Genomic DNA, 5,333 nt, shown 5'->3' with positions numbered 1-5,333 from the left:
AGATGATATTTTCTTATTGTTGGCTTCACTCTTATCCGATGGAGGTGGTAGCGGTATCTCATGTGTTAGCTGGACTAAGTTGTTGTTTTTTTTGAAAGATCCAGCGCTTGCTGCCTTCATTAATTTAGCAGGTAGGAGAGTACAAGGGTGATCAAATGATCAGGAGGAGAAAATTAAGCGGGGGATGATCCAGTGATCATCGTCCCGAACTGAAAATACATAATCAGACTTCTCCCAGCATTTCCCTGAACGGGGGCTCTAGCTTCTTTGCTCCTGCTAATCTCCATTGTTCTAAGTTACTACTGATCTTTGCATAGATTCATTGAGTGCTTGGTGTCACCCCCCTGAAGGTGCAGTCATTTCTCTCATTCCATAGTTCCCACAAGATCATGACGATCATTGATCTAATTGCTCTTCTGTTCTGTGGTGCGGTCCGGTTGATTATCTGCTGGCATGCCTGTGAGGAGGATGTTGGGCCCCTGGACCAGGATGATAGAGTGGAGCATCCCGTTCGCCTCGCCGTGTGCTGCCAAACTTCCCGCGCGAAACGGCAATCCCAAAACAAATGAGTGGATGTTTCAAGATTGCGAAGGCATAGTTGGCAGAAGTAGCTGTTCGGCCAACCCCTCCTCTGCAGCCGATCGTTGCACCAAAGTCTGTCTTGGAGAAGCAGCCACATGAAGATCTTGTGCTTGTTTGGAGCCCACACTTTCCAGATTAGATGGTTGAATCCGAACTCACCCGCAGATTGAAGCTGTGTAGTGTATGCTGAGTTTGCAGAGTAGCTGCCATTGCTGGTGTGGCGCCATTGTATGCGATCGTCCTCGTCAGGGCTCAGAACTGCGTTTTCAGTCTGCAGCAATCGCCACATGGACAGGAACTCCGGTGCAATGGCCATGATGTCTCCAACTCTCCATGTTGTAGATCTTTGATCCATCGGTCGTTTCGGAGGGATGCTTGAACACTTCTACTTTTTCTGCGGGCGTGATTGTAGACTGTAAAACATAGAGTTTGGGAAACTGCTCGACACCCTAAACGGGGTGTGGCTATCTCATTATATAGGAGTACCAAAGGGTACAATACAATTACATATGTGTACAAAGGGTCCACGTATAGATATACAGTCTAACACCCTCCCTCAATCTTAACTATAGCCTGAAGTACAAAGTAAGTTAAGATTGCGCCTACAGCCTACAAACTGTGGTTGTGGAAGAGGCTTCGTGAAGATGTCAGCAAGTTGATCCTTTGATGAGATGAACTTGATACTGAGGAGCTTCTGTGCAACACGTTCTCGAACAAAATGATAGTCCACCTCAATGTGTTTCGTCCGAGCATGAAACACCGGATTAGATGAGAGATAGGTAGCACCAATGTTGTCACACCAAAGCACTGGAGAACGAGCAGGAGGAACTCTCAATTCTCTCAATAAGGACTGAACCCATATGATCTCAGCAGTTGCATCAGCAACTGCTTTGTACTCAGCTTCAGTACTGTTGCGAGAAACCGTAGCCTGCTTACGAGCATTCCAGGCGATCAAATTAGGACCAAGGAACACTGCATATCCCCCCGTGGATCGCCTGTCATCAGGACACTCGGCCCAATCTGCATCCGAAAAGGCTGAGATCTCATAAGATGGTGCAGGCTGGAGAAGTAAACCATAAGAAGCAGTGAAACAGATATAACGCAGAATGCGTTTCATAGCTGACCAATGAGACGTCCTGGGCGCATGAAGATACTGACAGACACGGTTGACTGCATAAGAGACATCTGGTCTGGTGATAGTAAGATATTGTAGACCACCAACAAGACTACGATACTCAGTAGCATCATCAGGTGAAAGAAGATCTCCATCCAGGGCAGACAACCGATCAGTAGCAGATATCGGAGTGATCGCGTGTTTACACTTCAGCATGCCAGCATGACGCAATAGATCCAGAGAATACTTCTTCTGAGTAAGAGTCAACCCAGCAGAAGATCGTGAGACCTCCAGACCAAGGAAAAAGTGCAGAGCACCTAAGTCCTTGACAGCAAAATCCCCACTCAAAGCAGCCACAAGACGATCTGCAGCAGCAGCAGAGGAACTGATGAGGATGATGTCATCAACATAAACCAGGAGATACATCGTAACCTCAGGACGCTGAAGAAGGAACAACGATGTGTCAGCAGTGGAGGGAAGAAAACCAAGAGCCCGAAGAACAGAGCCGAGGCGTGCATGCCACGCACGGGGAGCTTGTTTAAGTCCATATAGCGCCTTATCAAGACGACAAAGATGATGAGGATGTGCAGGATCCACAAACCCTGGTGGCTGACACATATAAACTTCTTCCTCCAGAACGCCATGCAGAAAAGCATTCTGCACATCAAGCTGACGAAGAGACCATCCTCGGGTAACAGCCAGAGACAGCAGCAAACGAATGGTAGTAGGCTTGATAACTGGACTGAATGTGTGTTCATAGTCAAGACCATACCTCTGTTTGAAACCCTTAGCAACAAGCCGTGCTTTGTAGCACTCAATGGAACCATTAGCATGTCTCTTGACTTTAAAAACCCACTTGGAATCAATAATATTAACACCAGACGTCGGGGGAACAAGATGCCAAGTGTCATTCTAAAGCAGAGCCTGAAACTCCTGGTCCATCGCAGCCCGCCAATGAGGTATGCCCAGTGCAGCTTGAAAATGGCGAGGCTCAGCAGTGGGATCTGCAGCAATATGAGCCATGCAAGCGGCAAGCCACGCGATAGTCCCGTCAGTGCGTTTCTTAGGCTGAAAAACCCCTGTCTGACTGCGCGTGCAAGGACGAAGAACAGTGGTAGCCGGCTGTGGCGACGTGGCTGGGCTCGACACAGGTGACTGCAGAGGCGAGGCATCAGCCGGCGAGCTAGCGCCAAATCCAGCATCAGGGCCGCCTGGTTCCAAAGGGACCAGCGGCGTCGGTCCAGGCGTGGCCGGCCGAGCCAGATCCGGCATTGGGCCGGGTGAGGCCAGCCCAGTCGGCGATGAAGGCCCAGCGGCTGGGCTAGGGGTCGCGGCAGACAGCCCAGCCAGGCCAGGCGCGAGGCGGGTGAGGGCGGCGCCTGCGGGTCGGGTGAGGGCGAGGGCGGCACCCGCGGGGCGGCTGCACCCGATATGCATGTCCCATGCAGATCCACGTCCCGCTCCGGATCATCATTATCTGGCACCTGTTCATCAAGTATCTCAAGACGAGCACCACGTCCAATACCTGCAGCATGATTAGGAAGCAACACAGGAGCGTTTGCAACATCCACAAATTCATCAGTCACAGGTACGGAAGAGTGGACAGGTGGCATAGGAGTTTCAGAGTTATTCGGAAGTGCATGAAAAGGGAAAACATTCTCATCAAAGACGATGTCACGAGAAATGTAGACGCGATTGGTGGGAACGTGTAGGCATTTGTACCCTTTGTGAAGGGAACTATATCCAAGAAAAACACACTTTTTAGACCGAAACTCTAACTTACGTTTGTTGTATGGACGCAAATGAGGCCAACATGCACACCCAAACACTTTGAGGAAAGTGTAATCTGGGATTTCGTTGAGCAAGAGTTCAAGAGGAGTTTTCATATTCAGAAGTCGTGAGGGTAGCCTGTTTATCAAGAAACAAGCGGTGGAGAAGGCATCACTCCAGAACCGAAACGGAACGGAGGCATGAGCTAGCAAAGTAAGGCCAGTTTCTACAAGATGATGATGCTTACGTTCGGCGGTGCCATTCTGCTAATGTGTATGAGGACAAGACACACGGTGCGAGATCCCAAGCTTGTTGAAAAAAGTGTTGAGGTTGTGATATTCACACCCCCCCAGTCGGATTGGACATGAATAATTTTCTGCTTAAGGAGACGCTCAATATGTGCTTGAAACTGAATAAAAACATCGAACACATCAGATTTTCTCTTAATAAGATAAAGCCAAGTAAACCGACTATAAGCATCAATGAAGCTGACATAATAATTATGGCCACTAACGGATGTTTGGGCATGACCCCATACATCAGAAAACACAAGCTCAAGAGGATGGTTCACAACATGACTAGACTCTGGAAATGGAAGTTGATGACTCTTGCCCTGCTGACAGACATCACAAATTGTTTCAGCAGTTTTATTGGACACAACTGGTAGTTCATAACGATGTAGGACATGACGAACTATAGGAGCAGCAGGGTGACCCAGGCGTGCATGCCAATGTGTAGACGACACACAAACGCCGCTGAACGCCTGAGGAGAGGGCTGCATAGGAGATGTAGGCGGCACGTCAAGTGCATATAAACCATGGCGAAGACGATCACTAAGCAGAACGGCCCTCGTGTCCCGATCCTTGATAAAGAAACGAAAAGGGTGAAACTCAGCAAGGACATTATTATCACGAGTAAGTTGAGGAATAGACAACAAACTACGTGTAGCAGTGGGAACACTAAGGACATTAGAAAGATGCAGTTTGCGAAAGTTATGTGTGAGGAGTGAGGCCTGACCAATATGGGAGATGTGCATACCTGCTCCATTGGCTGTGTGCACCTGATCATGACCGCGATATGGTTCCTCGGTGGAAAGCTTGGCCATCTCGTTGGTGAGGTGGTTCGTGGCCCTCGTGTCCATATACCACGTAGGATCGATGGAGTAGGACGGGGTGCGCCTATGATCATGACTCGTCACCGCAGCAGTCTGTTTTTCATTCCCCTTGCCATTATTACCCAGGCTGAGGAAATCTTGCTTATAGCGTCGATGGCACCGGGAGGCGATGTGACGCTCAAGGCCACACAGCTGGCAAGCCTGCTGAGCACCACAGCAAGGGCAGCAGGCCACTGAACGAGTGCCGCCAGTGATGGAGGGCGGGGCAGCGCGGGCCTGCGAGGACGAGGCCGCCGGTTTCCCGCCAGGCGATGGTGACGGCTTCTACGGCTTACCGCAGGTCGCGGCGTTGGCAGATATGAAGCTTGGGGAGGCACGACGCGCTTTGATGCGCTGCTCACGACCAAGAAGACGTGCATATAGCTCTCGTGGCGGAAGTGGCGCCTCACGACCATGAATATTCTCGACGAGATTGTCATAATCATCATCAAGACCATTGAGCACGTGGGTGCTGAATTCCTCATCTCCAAGAGGCTGACCAATCGAGGCCAATGTGTCCGCAAGACCCGACATCTTGTTAAAGTACTCGGTGATAGAGAGACCATCAAGTTTAGTCTCCCCCAACTCGGTGCGTATGGCATGAGCACGCGCCGTAGACTGCGAGGCGAAGCTGCTGTGAAGTGCCGACCAAGCATCTCGGGTCGTCGCGGCGAAGATGACCAACGACGACACGCTCGGAGTAAGCGATGACTG

At 50.2% G+C, this 5,333-nt stretch overlaps 1 pseudogene; it reads right to left on the bottom strand.

Annotated features, from left to right (window-relative positions):
• Positions 1–4,975: 4,975 nt before the first annotated feature.
• LOC119327094 lies at positions 4,976–5,114 on the bottom strand (annotated as a pseudogene).
• Positions 5,115–5,333: the final 219 nt, after the last annotated feature.

This window comes from Triticum dicoccoides, chromosome 6B (genome assembly GCF_002162155.2).
Source record: "Triticum dicoccoides isolate Atlit2015 ecotype Zavitan chromosome 6B, WEW_v2.0, whole genome shotgun sequence".
In the NCBI taxonomy this organism is placed as follows: Eukaryota; Viridiplantae; Streptophyta; class Magnoliopsida; order Poales; family Poaceae; genus Triticum; species Triticum dicoccoides.
The sequence above is the reverse complement of the archived record's forward strand: the minus strand, read 5'-3'. Positions and strand labels throughout refer to the sequence as shown.